We start from the raw sequence: 15,592 nt of genomic DNA on the forward strand, positions 1-15,592 counted from the left end.
TTAGTCCTTTTGACTTTTTAGGCTATTCTTTAGAATAGCTGTTTATGCTGCCTCTAGATTGAGCATACACTAGATATGTGGTTTCAGTGTCTAAATAATACTGTTGTATTCATGATAGGATTCAAATCCAATAATCTATGCCTTGTTTTAGAATTGCACCTTGTCTTGTAATCTTTATATATTGCCATATGTTCTTATAACTTTTGGCACAGTGGTATGCCTTTGAATGATGCCATAATTTTTGTATGTTTTTCCTTCTAGAGTGCATTTTGATGATGCCAAAAGGGGGAGATATATAGCTAGTGGATGAATTAGCTAATGGATGAATAGTTCCAAATTTTAGGCTTTAAATATGATATATAAATAATGATTTAGTGAGATACATGTTTTGAGTATACTTATGTGATGCTTCTTGATAATCATTTGATACATATTCTGAATTATTTTTGATATAAAAATAACTTTGCATCATCATTCACTTAGAACTCATGGCATTGCATTCATTGAGTCAAAGCCTCTCTTATGTGCTCTCCAAATTCCATTTATTAAGACACAAACTATTTTTGAATGGGAGAGTACATTAAGGGGGAGAATATCTGAAAAAACACACACTTCACTTGTATTTAATTTTTCTCATCCACTAATTGTTTGTCATCATAAAAAAGGGGGAGATTGTTCGACCTAGGTGTCTTAACCCATATTTTGATGATAATAAACAATTAATGTGCTACTAATATACTTTGGAAGTGTTTGTATTGAATTTGTAGGTCCTAGATTCAAAATTGCTAAATTGCTTCAAATCAAGGTTAAAGAATAGCAAGATAAGGAAGCAAACATTTATGGGATCCTACAATGTAACTTTTATTTATTTTATAACTTATAAATCTCATTTTATTAATTATGTTGGCTCAAATCTAGGTGGTATTAAGAATATCTTGTTCAACTTAGTTTTCACCTAATTCTTTATCAAGGAAAAATTAAATAAATTTTTCAAAAATGCAAAATTAATTTTGAAAATTACTTTAGTTGCAAAATACATTGAATTATCTTTCCAATGGTTTAAACGGATCAAAAATCTGCGTTCGGATCAAAAAGTTATGAGTTTTTTAAATTCTTAATTTTTTAGTGTCTTTATTTGTAACTTTTTCTTGACCGAAGGGGAGTAAAATGAAATTTTTACATTTGAGAAATGCAAATTTGTTTTTGAAAGTGTTTTCATTGAAAAGTTTATCAAATTAGCTTTCCAACGATTCAAACGAATCGAAAATCCGAGTTTTGGTCAAAAAGTTGTGCATTTCTGAAGCCTAAATGCCCTTTTAACACTTTATGTCCAGAGAGCACTTCAGTAGCCGAAATCAGCTGCCAAAGTTCATTATTTAAATCATGGTTTTTGAACGTTAAAAGCTATTTTGTCCAGAGAGCACTCCGATAGCCAAAAGTGAGAACTTCGGTAGTCGAAAGTGACTTTTCAAAAGCTATTTTTTGGCGCTTTAACCTTTGGTAGCTGAAGTAAATAACTTCGACAGCTAAACCTGGGTTTTTGCAACTCGATAAGATAGAGCTTTGGGTGGTTGAACGACTAGTTTAGCATTTGATGCACCCCCAACAGTTATTTTCTTACAAAAACTATAAATAGACATCATTTATGACTGGAAACTAGTTTCGATAACAACAATCTTTTTGAAAATTTATTGTGTTCTAAAGATTTTCTTCATTATCTCTCTCTAGAACTTGAGCTACCATAGTTAATGTTGAGAACTTGATATTTGAGTTGCAAATTCTTTATTCTGAGAGTTCATTTCAGGCTGTTGTGAGCACTTATTGTAATTTTGAGTTTGATAAAGCTTTGAATAACTCTTGAATGTAAAAGGATCTATAAAAGAGCAAGGGTTTGCTCTTGTGGTGATTGTAAGGGATTTATTCTTTACCCAAAGAAGAATTTTAGTGGAGTTAACTCTTGAGGAGGGCCTTGAGGAGAGGACGTAGGCTTGGGATAGCCAAATCTTTATAAATTTCTTATGTCATCATTCTTCCTCTTCTCTTCTTTATGTCTAAATTTCTTTTCGTCTTTAATTTTGCAATTAGAACCCAATTCACCCCCCCCCCCTATTGGGTTGCTACGAGGGACAACAATGATATTTATAAATTTTTACATATCATATTTTAAATAAATAGAATTTAAATATTGTATAGAATTGTTAAATTTTTAAAAATATAAATTATTAATAATTTTTTTTATAGATTATTAATTAAAATATATAAAATTAAATGGACTTGGGTATTTTTTTAGTAATAATTATCAGTTTTGGAATATGTTCGAGTATTGAGAATATTAATCAGGTTCGGGTATTATGATTTTCACAGATATCCTACTTGTTACCATCCAAACTATGGCAGCTAGAAGTTCGCCTATGAATGTTATAGACAATCGAAGAAGGTGGTCAAATAGATGACATTGCTGGAAAGCCCAATGATAAAAATACCCAAACTAGCAAATGAGGTCTCAATTGTGAAGCTTAACAAAGGGAAAGTGGTCAAGCTCAGCTCTAAGTTGGAAGGTTTGAGCCATGAGGTGGTCATTCAAATGTCATGAGGTCAAGGGTATTGACCCTACAATAATGACACATAAGTTGACCATAGATCCTACAACTAAGCCCATACCATAAAAGTGTTAGTAGTATGCCCTAGAGCATATCATTTAGTATGTATCTTGTACATATTTTTATTAATAAAAGGCATTTCCACTTTTCTGTTTACATAATATATTTATGTGTAATAGAAAAGGTCCATTGATATTTTGTTAGAAATATTATTCTTAAGTTGTTAAGAATATGAGTGACAATATTTCTAGCACAAAGTATCATAAATAGGTTCACAATCGAGGATACTTCATAATAAGGACATGACTTATCCAGAAAGATTGTATTCATGTTTGTTCCCAAGTTATTTATATGACATATAAATAAGATGGAATGGTGAGTCTCATGCCATATAACAAACATGATAGGCACTTATAAATGATAAGTAGCCGAACTAGTGACACTTATGACAAGCACATGGAGTTTACTCTTGTCAATGTTTTGTCATAAATCATATCAGTGCATATAATCTTTAGACCTGAGATAGCATAGTTATCTTGTATATAGGTAGTTTGAGTTTGATACTGCTTTCATACTTGTACTATGTATGGGTATATGGGCATGTGTTGGCTCCTGCTAGTTATATATGGAGGTAGGTGTTGATCAAGATGGAATCTGTTCCTCTAAGTAAATAGAGATAAAATCCTATGTTCATTTAATTGTTCTTGATGTTTCAAGTTCCTGCCAGACAGATAGATTTATTCGTAAAAGAGTTTCTGATGAGAAAATCTTTTCAATCAAGAACTGGAATTAAAAGAGAACATAATATTCATAGCAAATGGAGTTTGACATAAACCATGACTCCAGCTTGAGTTGGGATTTTGTAACAGAGAGATTCTAGTGCATGGTAACATATGATTATAGGTTCATTTAAGGTAAATCTTATTACTAATTGGGTGGCCATGGCATGCTATGCTAGGTGTTAACCATGGTCTATGAGGTTCATAAAATGATTTAGAGAAATCATTTATGGTAAGAAAAAGTTCTGATGATATTAAGAGTTGATATCATGTCTCATTGCCAATTAGTGATGAGCCTAGTAAGTCACACACATACACAAGTTATCACCTATTTAAATATGATTTAATTAATTAATTAAAGAGTTTAATTGATTAATTAAATAGATTTGGTTTGCAATTAAATTGCAAAGTCCCTAGCATGACTTGAAACCAAATCTAGATTATTGGATGTGTAGTATAAATTAAATTTATATTTAAAGTATTTAAATATGAATTTAATTGATGAGAAATTAATTAATAGAGATTAATTAATTAATTTATATTTGATATAAATTAATTAGAAGAAGAAAATAATTATTTTGGGTTAAGAACTCAAAATTAAGACACAGGGGCATTTTGGTCATTTCACAGTGTGACACGTGGCACCATGAGATGGTGACACATGGCATAACACATAAGCTTGCCAAATGTTTTTTTAATCATGTAAGATGATTAAAATCAAGATTAAATATAGGTTTGACACTTGGCACAATGTGATTGGGTAACTTAAACCTAGAGCTAATCAAAAGGTGACATGTGGCTAGGGTTTAATGTGTTAACCTAGCTATTTAAGTGTGGTTATGAAAAGAAAACATAACCAGCAGCCTCTCCTCTCATTTTTCACGCCACTTTGAGCCTCTCCAGCTATTTCTCTTCATCTCTCATCAATTCAAAGAGATTAGCCATCAATCTCTTGAATTAAGAACACTAGAAATTGTTTCTAGTGTCCTGTTTACATCTTTAATCTCTTAAAAGGCAGAACTTGATTTTCTAATTAATAGAAAAAGCTTTAGAAGCCATTCAAGGGCTGCCATAGGTGTTCTTCGTGTGGACAAGCTAGAGGGACAACATCTGGTGTCCTAAAGACGAATCTCAAAGGCGCAGATACGCTGCAGCACATCAAGAGGTTAGTGTAATTGTTCTTGATTTAATCTAGGGTTCTAAAATTAATCTGATTAATTTTAAAATCTTAAATGGCAAATACAGATCCAAAAACATATTAAAAGAGTTTTAATATATTGTTTATCATTGAAATCAAATAGATAAAAATAAATCTTGCATGGTGCATGTGACCCTAGGTGAAAATTTTTGAATTCAATGGTATAATCTTGTGTTTTTCACGCCTGCCTTCAATTGGTATCAGAGCCACTATATTTGCCATTTAGATTGATGTTTATATGATTTGATTGTGTGTTTGATCATGAGATCAAGAGTTTATTGCTGGTTGCAAAGTCAAAGTGGCGGCACAAATGATGAACACCATGGTGTGCATGGTTGATGCATCACAATGGTGTGCAAAGGTAAATGGATGGTGAATGTGCAATTGTTGTATGATTTAAGATCCATTTTATGTCTAATTAAATTGTTTAATTAGAATTTTTATCACACAATTAAATCATGATTCAAATCAGAATTTTAAAAAAATGTTTGAATGTGATTCAAATCTGAATTTTAAAAGTTGTTTGAATGTGATTCAAATCTGAATTTTTAAAGTTGTTTGAATCATATTTAAATCTGATTTTTTAAAATTGATTCAATAAAATTCAGATCTGATTTTTTAAAAAATATTTGAATGTGATTCAAATCTGATTTTTTTAAAAATATTTGAATGTGATTCAAATCTGAATTTTTGAAGTTGTTTGAATGTGATTCAAATCTGAATTTTTAAATTTGTTTAAATGAGATTCAAATCTGAATTTTTAAATTTATTTGAATCATATTCAAATCTGGATTTTTAAGTTGAATATGAGATATTCAATTTAATATAAGTATGTATGTTTTATTTAATTGTTAAATAGTGATATGTATGATGGATGATCATGGACTATAAAAGACCAATATGATTGGATTTATTTCTTTTATGTTTCTTTGGGATTGTAAATTAATTTATTTTAATTTATTTTGGGCATGTATTATTAAGTTTGTAATATTTTTGGGTTGTAATTTCATTTATTTAAGTTCTTGTAAATTCGCCTTGGTATGCCAAGGATTACTATGTAATATTGGATTGCAAGAAGTTCAAGGAGGTCAAGAGCATTGGTGGGACCAGTGGGAGGAATTCAATATCAAGTGTTGATTATGTACTCCTTCAGCAACTCTTGTAAAATGAATGAATGAAATGCACCTAGGAATGCCCTGATTCAATTCTTGGTGGCTCAGAATTGAATCCCTTAGAAAGTCCATGATCATACCATATTTACTACTTATCCATGAATGCATGAGATATATGGGAATGTATGCAATTATATGATATATGCATGCTAAATGGATAATGTGCAAAGTGAGACCTTAATAGTAAATAGAATGACCATAAAATCTTCCAAACAAATGATTAAGTTGGAAATGCTATAATTAAAGTAATTATAACATAGGCCCTCCATTGGGGCAATTATTTTAAGAAATTTTAAATAGTTGCATAAGATGCAATTTATTTAAGAGATTTTCTTAAGAATAATTGTTAAGCATGAGATGTTGTAAATATGTAAATGGTTTAGTGGCCAATATTGGATGTACCTGAGGACATTAAAATTATTTGCATAATTACTGGCTCAATGGGATCAACTTAACTAATGCAAGATAAGTCAATAATAGATGTACCTGAGATTTTGAGCATTAGGGGCTAGGTAAAGGATTGAACCTCACATGAGATGTGATGGGCAAGGAGTTACTCACTTATAGTTTATTGTAATTCCAATAATGGATGTACCTGAGGATGATCAATAGAATTATAAGAATTCAATCACCCACTAGAAATCCATCCAACTAGGATTTCCGTTTTCTACTTTGGAAGTGTAGGATTCGCTAAGTTAGTGGGAGGACCAATTTGATTAAAAGACCATAATCATTTTGGTTAATTACATGATACATTTACTAATTAATCTGGTTATTTTCTGCAGTTAATTTTCTGATAAAAATGAGCACAAAACAACCACCACCATCCAATATCCTTGCAAGCATACTTGATCACAATAGGTTGACAAGACCTAATCTGTCTGATTGGCTAAGAAATTTAAAACTTGTCCTGAACCTTGAACATATAGGATATGTTCTAGATTCAAATGTTCCTGGTCCCTTACCTCCAGAGGCCACTCAAGAGGAACATGAAACTTTGGACAAGTGGAAGGAGCATGATATGAGAGCTAAGTGTTACATGCTTGCTTCCATGAGTAATGAGTTACAGAAGCAACATGAGAACATGCAGAGTGCGAGTGAGATCCTCCTTCACCTACAAGAGTTGTATGGTGAGCACAAAGAGAATGCTAGGTATGAGATATCTAGACAGCTATTCCGTATGAGGATGTCCGAGGGATGTAATGTTGGGGATCATGTCCACAAGATGATTCGGCTGATTGAGCAGTTGGAACATCTTGACTTCAATATGGATTTCCAACTACAAACGGATTTGATCCTTCAGTCCCTTCCTGAGTCTTTTGGGAATTTTGTGACAAATTTCTATATGACTAAACAGGAATGCACCTTAGCTGAATTACTCAACATGCTAGTTATTGCCCAAAAGAATATGCCAGGCAATAAAGGAAAAGAGGTAGCTTTGGTTGCATCTTCTTCTGCTGGAAAGTCCAACAAGAAGAAGGGCAATAAGAAAAAGAAACCTCAGATTCCTGGTCCTTCCAAGAAAATAGCTAAACAGATAAAGAAGACTAAAGCTAATGGAGGCAAAGGAAAGTGTTTCCACTGCCAAAAGGATGGGCACTGGAAAAGGAACTGCCCAGAGTATCTTGCTTCTCTGAAGGACAAGAAGGATACACCTTCGGAAGGTATGTCCATATCTTGTTATTTAGATTCTGATGATACTCATAGTTCATCTACAGCTTGGGTTTTAGATATCGTGCCGCTCACATTTCTAATGATATGCAGAACTAGCAAACAAGAGTACTTGCGTTCTCAAGATATTAGAGTCCGGATTGGCAATGGCTCAACTGTTGAAGCTTTAGCCATAGGATCTAAATCTTTTTACATGTTTGGACATGTTTTGTGTTTGGATAATATTTTATATGTACCTGATGTTTTTAAGAACATCATTTCTATATCTAGTTTGACTAGAAATGGCTATGAATTTCAGTTCACAGATGATGTTTGCAATATTTATTTTGGAAATAAATATGTTGGTTCGGGTTATATGAATGATGGTCTTTATTATTTGGATAATAATGACAAACACAAATTGAATGCAAGTGATCTAAAAGAATACAATGCCATGGTGAAAACCAACTCAAGCTCAAAATATATTTGGCACTTAAGGTTATGTCATGTTGCAGAAGATAGGATTGCAAAATTGGAGAAAATGGGGATTCTATCCTCATTGGGCTCTGAGCCTACTCCAACTTGTGAATCTTGCCTTCAAGGCAAAATGACTAGATCACCCTTTGTTGGACAAGGGCTAAGAGCTGAAAATATTTTGGAACTAATACATAGTGATGTATGTGGTCCGTTTAAAGAAATGGCTAGAGGGGGCTTTCATTATTTTATTACCTTTACTGATGATAAATCAAGGTTTGGGTATTTGTATTTGATAAAATACAAACATGAATCATTTGAAAAGTTCAAAGAATTTAAATCTGAAGTAGAAAATCAAACAGGAAAAAATATTAAAGCTCTTCGATCGGATCGTGGAGGTGAATATTTGAGTCTTGAATTTGATGAATACTTGAGAGAGCATGGCATTGTTTCTCACCGACTCCTCCGAGAACGCCACAATGAATGGTGTATCTGAAGGAGAAATCGTACCTATTGGATATGGTACGTAGTATGATGAGCTATCTTGATATGCCAATCTCCTTTTGGAGATTTGCATTAGAATCGACTTTGTATATTCTCGAATAGGATTCCATCAAAATCGCTTTCTTCCACACCTTATGAGATATGGCATGGAAGAAAACCAAGTCTTAAGCATGTTAAGATTTGGGGTTGTCCAAACTTATATCAAAAAGTCAACACCGATAAATTGGAGACCAGATCGTAAAAGGTCGATTTGTTGGATATCCAAAAGATAGTTTTGGATATTATTTTTATTTGCCTACTTCACAAAAGGTTGTGATAAGTAGAGATGCCACATTTCTTGAACAACAGTTTGTTCAAGAAGGAGGCAAAGGAAGGCAAATAGAGTTAGAATTGGAGAATTCTGACCAACCAATGCATCGATGGATATAAATCCATCTAGTCAACCTATACCCATTGATGAAACATCTACAGCTGTTCCTCGTAGAACAACCAGGGTATCTCACCCACCAGTGAGATATGGTTTTCTTCATGAAGAAGAACAAGAGTTGTCTACTCATGAAGAAGTAGATCATGGAGATGATCCACTTACCTATGAAGAAGCTATATCAGATATAGACTCTTCAAAATGGATTGATGCTATGAAATCCGAGATTGATTCCATGTATAAGAATCAAGTTTGGGATCTTGTTGACCCACCTGAAGGTATTGTACCTATAGGGAACAAATGGGTTTTCAAGAAGAAAATTGGTTCTAATGGAAAGGTAGAGACCTATAAGGCAAGGCTAGTAGTGAAAGGGTTTTGCCAAAGGCAAGGAATAGACTATGAGGAGACTTTCTCGCTTGTTGCCATGCTTAAATCAATTAGGATTTTATTAGCAATAGCTGCATACTATGATTATGAGATTTGGCAGATGGATGTCAAAATGTTTTCTCAATGGATACATTGAAGAAAACATTTTCATGGAACAACCTAAGGGATTTGAATCCCAAGATGGTTCCAAGGTATGCAAGCTAAAGCGATCCATTTATGGGTTGAAACAAGCTTCGAGGAGTTGGAACATCCGTTTTGATGAAGCCATTAAATCCTTTGGTTTTATCAAAAATGAGGATGAGCCATGTGTATATAAGAAGGTTAGTGACAGTGCTATCACTTTCCTTGTCTTATATGTGGATGACATACTGTTGATAGGTAATGACACAGGTATGTTGACGACTATAAAGGTATGGTTGTCAAATACATTCTCCATGAAAGACTTAGGGGAGGCAACCTATATTCTTGGGATTCGCATTTATAGAGATAAAGCGAAAAGAATAATAGGTTTATCCCAAAGTCTATACTTGGAAAAGGTGTTAAAGAGGTTTAACATGCTTGATTCCAAGAGAGGATTGTTACCAGTGAGACATGGTATCCACCTTTCTAAAGAGATGTCTCCAAAGACACTGAAGAAAGAGATAAGATGGCCAGATTCCATATGCTTCGCTATTAGAAGTCTAATGTACGCAATGTTGTGTACTAGGCCGGATATCGCATATCTTTGTTAGTTTGACTAGCGGTATCAATCCAATCCAGTTTGGAACATCGATAGTCACAAGAATATCCTTAAGTACTTGAGAAGAACTAAGGATTTATTCTTGATTTATGGAGGTGGAGACTTGCAATTGGATGGTTATACTGATTCTGATTTCCAATCAGATATCAATGATAGAAAGTCTACCTCTAGATATGTGTTCATTTGTAATGGAGGTGCAGTCAGTTGGAAGAGTTCCAAACATAGCACGATCAGAGATTCCACTATCGAGGCCGAGTATATTCTTGCATCGATCTTTGTAAAGGAAGTCATTTAGATAAAGAAGTTCGTGATGTAACTTACAAGAGTTCCTTCCATTGAGTCGCCAGTTCCATTACACCGTGACAATAATGGAGCAAATCATCTGAGCTAAGGTACTAAGGTCTCACCCAAAATCCAAACACATAGAAAGGCACTACCACATTATCAGAGATATAGTTGGGCAAGGCGATATAGCCATGCAGAAAAATAACATCAGCTGAAAAATCCAGCTGATCCATTCACTAAGCTTTTGTCACAAGTTCATTAGACCGGCATCTTGAGAAGATGGGTCTAAGGTATTGTAATGAATGGCTCTAGTGCTAGTGGGAGATTGTTAGTATACCCTAGAGCATATCATTTAGTATGTATCTTGTACATATTTTTATTAATAAAAGGCATTTCCACTTTTCTGTTTACATAATATATTTATGTGTAATAGAAAAGGTCCATTGATATTTTGTTAGAAATATTATTCTTAAGTTGTTAAGAATATGAGTGACAATATTTCTAGCACAAAGTATCATAAATAGGTTCACAATCGAGGATACTTCATAATAAGGACATGACTTATCCATAAAGATTGAATTCATGTTTTTTCCAAAGTTATTTATATGATATATAAATAAGATGGAATGGTGAGTCTCATCCCAAATAACAAACATGATAGGCACTTATAAATGATAAGTAGGTCAACCGGTGACACTTATGACAAGCACATGGAGTTTACTCTTGTCAATGTTTTGTCATAAATCATATCAGTGCATATAATCTTTAGACCTGAGATAGCACAGTTATCTTGTATATAGGTAGTTTGAGTTTGATACTGCTTTCATACTTGTACTATGTATGGGTATATGGGCATGTGTTGACTCCTGCTAGTTATATATGGAGGTAGGTGTTGATCAAGATGGAATCTGTTCCTCTAAGTAAATAGAGATAAAATCCTATGTTCATTTAATTGTTCTTGATGTTTCAAGTTCCTGGCCAGGACAGATAGATTTATTCAGAAAAGAGTTTCTGATGAGAAAATCTTTTCAATCAAGAACTGGAATTAAAAGAGAACATAATATTCATAGCAAATGGAGTTTGACATAAACCATGACTCCAGCTTGAGTTGGGATTTTGTAACAGAGAGATTCTAGTGCATGGTAACATATGATTATAGGTTCATTTAAGGTAAATCTTATTACTAATTGGGTGGCCATGGCATGCTATGCTAGGTGTTAACCATGGTCTATGAGGTTCATAAAATGATTTAGAGAAATCATTTATGGTAAGAAAAAGTTCTGATGATATTAAGAGTTGATATCATGTCTCATTGCCAATTAGTGATGAGCTTAGTAAGTCACACACATACACAAGTTATTACCTATTTAAATATGATTTAATTAATTAATTAAAGAGTTTAATTGACTAATTAAATAGATTTGGTTTGCAATTAAATTGCAAAGTCCCTAGCATGACTTGAAACCAAATCTAGATTATTGGATGTGTAGTATAAATTAAATTTATATTTAAAGTGTTTAAATATGAATTTAATTGATGAGAAATTAATTAATAGAGATTAATTAATTAATTTATATTTGATATAAATTAATTAGAAGAAGAAAATAATTATTTTGGGTTAAGAACTCAAAATTAAGACACAGGGCATATTGGTCATTTCACGATTGTGACACGTGGCACCATGAGATGGTGACACATGGCATAACACATAAGCTTGCCAAATGTTTTTAATCATGTAAGATGATTAAAATCAAGATTAAATATAGGTTTGACACTTGGCACAATGTGATTGGGTCACTTAAACCTAGAGCTAATCAAAAGGTGACATGTGGCTAGGGTTTAATGTGTTAACCTAGCTATTTAAGTGTGGTTATGAAAAGAAAACATAACCAGCAGCCTCTCCTCTCATTTGTCACGCCACTTTGAGCCTCTCCAGCTATTTCTCTTCATCTCTCATCAATTCAAAGAGATTAGCCATCAATCTCTTGAATTAAGAACACTAGAAATTGTTTCTAGTGTCCTGTTTACATCTTTAATCTCTTAAAAGACAGAACTTGATTTTCTAATTAATAGAAAAAGCTTTAGAAGCCATTCAAGGGCTGCCATAGGTGTTCTTGGTGTGGACAAGCTAGAGGGACAACATCTGGTGTCCTAAAGACGAATCTCAAAGGCGCAGATACGCTGCAGCACATCAAGAGGTTAGTGTAATTGTTCTTGATTTAATCTAGGGTTCTAAAATTAATCTGATTAATTTTAAAATCTTAAATGGCAAATACAGATCCAAAAACATATTAAAAGAGTTTTAATATGTTGTTTATCATTGAAATCAAATAGATAAAAATAAATCTTGCATGGTGCATGTGACCCTAGGTGAAAATTTTTGAATTCAATGGTATAATCTTGTGTTTTTCACGCTTCCGTTCCTTCAAAAAGAAAATAAATTTCACTCTTAAACAATAAAAGGTAATCACAAAAGAAATTGGGAAGATGAGGAAGGTAAGCCTGATCAATGAATTATAATATCCCACTTAGGTGGCAAACATAGTCTTTGTAAAAGAAGGCTAATGGGAAGTAGTGAATGTGCTTCAATTTTATAGATCTTAACAAAGCTTGCTCAAAAGATCACCACCAACTTCCCACTTTTGATTGCCTAGTGGATGTTATAGCCGAGCATATAGTATGTTCGTTGGTTAATTCTATATCTTGCTATCACCATATTCTAATAGAGTTAGTAAATGCAGAAAAAATAGCCTTCATCACTATTTAGGTTGTTTTCTACTACCAAGTCATGTCCTTCAAACTTAGAAAGGTGGGAACCATTTACTAGAGATTAGTAAATGATATGTTTAAAGATCTCAATGGGAAAATGGTGGAATTTTATATGGATGATATGATCATTAAGAGTAGAAGGTTACAGGTTCATGCAAGGGACATGGTCAAAACTTTTGATGTACTGGATGGCATAAAGCTTAATTTTATAAAATGTACATTAGGCATTAAAGCAAGAAAGCAAAATCCTAAGAAAATTCAGAAAATCATGGATATACACCTACAAAAAAGCATTAAAGAAGTCTAGAGGATAAATGGATCAATTATTGCCATAGGGAGATTCATGTCATGTTCAGCAAAAGGTGCCTCCCTCTCTATCAGGCTTTAAAGGCCAAGAACCAGTTCAAGTAGGGACAAGATTGTTAATCGGTTTTTGAGTTGTTGAAGCAATTATTGACCAAGCCACCTTTGTTGGATGAGCTAAGGATAGGCAAAGCGTTGTACTTGTATTCTGTAGTAACCAGAGAAACCATCAACTCGGTATTGGTTCAAGAAGAGTAGGGTGAACAGTTCCCTATTTATTACACTAGGTAAATGTTAAATGGATTAGAGCTTAATTATCCTACCCCAGATAAGCTCACTTTTCACAATGTTATTGACTTTAAGGAAATTGGGACCTTACTTCGAGGCCCAAACAATAGAGGTAAGGAGTAGTTATCCATTTAGAAAGATTTTGCACTGACTATAAACATTAAGGTGATTAATAGAGAGGTCAGTGAGGTTATAATTTTGATATACAGTTTGCCTTGAGAACTACACTAAAGGCACAGGCCTTGGTAGATTTTGTAGCTGAGTTGATGCAAAAAAAGTGGCAAACTCGTAAAGTGTAGGAATAGGAGTCATACTTGTTGGACAGTATAGGGCAAAGTTGTAATATGCACCAAAACTAACATTTAGGGCCACTAATAAAATGGTAGAGTATAAAGTTCTCCTCATGGCATTCCTGAGGGAGGTAAGGGCAACCCATGTTACTATATACTATGACTCATAACTTATTATGAATCAATGCCAAGGAAAATTTTAGGTTAAACGCCAAAATCTCAATATGTATGAGCTCCGCATATATAAGTACCTAGTTAAAGTCTAAGCCAAAAAGGCCAAAGTACTATCCCGCAAATTCTGAGGGGGAAAGCAATAAAGTAAATGCCTTAGCTAAAATGATAACTATATAAGAGTAGCACCTGATTCGTCCTATAGCCTTTGAAGAAATTTTTCCCTAACAATGGATAAGGAAGAGGCACTACTAATTGATATGGGAGAAACTTGAATGTCTCATATATTCTATTATCTAGCCTAGATGACTTATCTGATCCAAATGACCTTTCCAGAAGATCCCTTAATGGCAGGTAAGGTGGTCTGAAATTCATCTAGTTATGGGATCATTAATGGATGGTTGTACAGGAGATCCTTCCTTTAATCATGATTTAAGTGTATCTCCCAACAAGAAGGGCTGACATCCTCAAAGAAATTCATAAGGGCATTTATGACAGGCATGAAAGAGCTTAAATAATAGCTAAGAAACAAGAGTACTACTAGCCTAATGTATTTAATGATGCTGGGAAATTGGTTCAATTGTGCAATAAAATTTCAGGAGCATGAATTTATTCCTCACCTCCTAGTAAAAGAACAAACAAGTTGCCATTAGAAGCCATTAGCCATTCCATTAGTTGGGAATAGACATTTGGGTCCTTTCCCTCATGACCATTGCCGATTTGTAATAGTTATAGTGGATCATTTCAATAAATGGGGCAAGGCAAAGGCAACTTCGAAGATCATAGTAGATAAGGCAATCAAATTTTGTCTAAAAAAATATTCAGCCCATTCGAGATTCCTAAAATCATCATCACTGATAATGGGAAGCAATTCAATTACAAAATAATTCAAGGAATTCTGCTTAAGATGGAGAATAGACCTCTGGTTTAATTATGTGTATCATCCCTAGTCTATTAAGATGACTGAAGTTACTAATAGAACCATTCTAGAGGATTTGAAGAAACGCCTATAAGAGATAAAAGGAAACTGGTCAAAAGAATTACCTAGAGTTTTATAGACATACCGAACAACTTAGAAAACTACCATAGGAGAAACTTTTTTGCTCCCTCATTTATGTGCAGAGGCTATAATTCCAATAAAGGTTAGTATTCTTAGTGCTTAAATGATGTATCTTGAAGGATTTACTCTAGAGGAAGACCTCTGTTTTGCCCTTGATCAAGCAAAAACTTTGAGAGACTAAGCCTTCATCTAAATGACAACATACCAATAGAGAATGACTCGAATGATCAATGCCAAAGTCAAAGGCCTATAATTTTTCATTGGCAATCAAGTTTTGAGAAGAGCAAATGTACTCAAAGGAAGGACATTACCAAAAAAATTAGGTAGTAATTGGAAAAGACCCCACGTCATCATAAAAGTTATCCACTTAGCCAAAACAAGTGTACTATTTGTAACTTGAGAAAATTCTATCAATAAAGTATCCTGATTCACCTAGATATAATGTTCGCATTTTCTTAAGATGATAATAAGCTCTGATAATCCACTTAATAAATTATAT

The sequence above is a fragment of the Hevea brasiliensis genome, chromosome 1 (assembly GCF_030052815.1).
Source record: "Hevea brasiliensis isolate MT/VB/25A 57/8 chromosome 1, ASM3005281v1, whole genome shotgun sequence".
In the NCBI taxonomy this organism is placed as follows: Eukaryota; Viridiplantae; Streptophyta; class Magnoliopsida; order Malpighiales; family Euphorbiaceae; genus Hevea; species Hevea brasiliensis.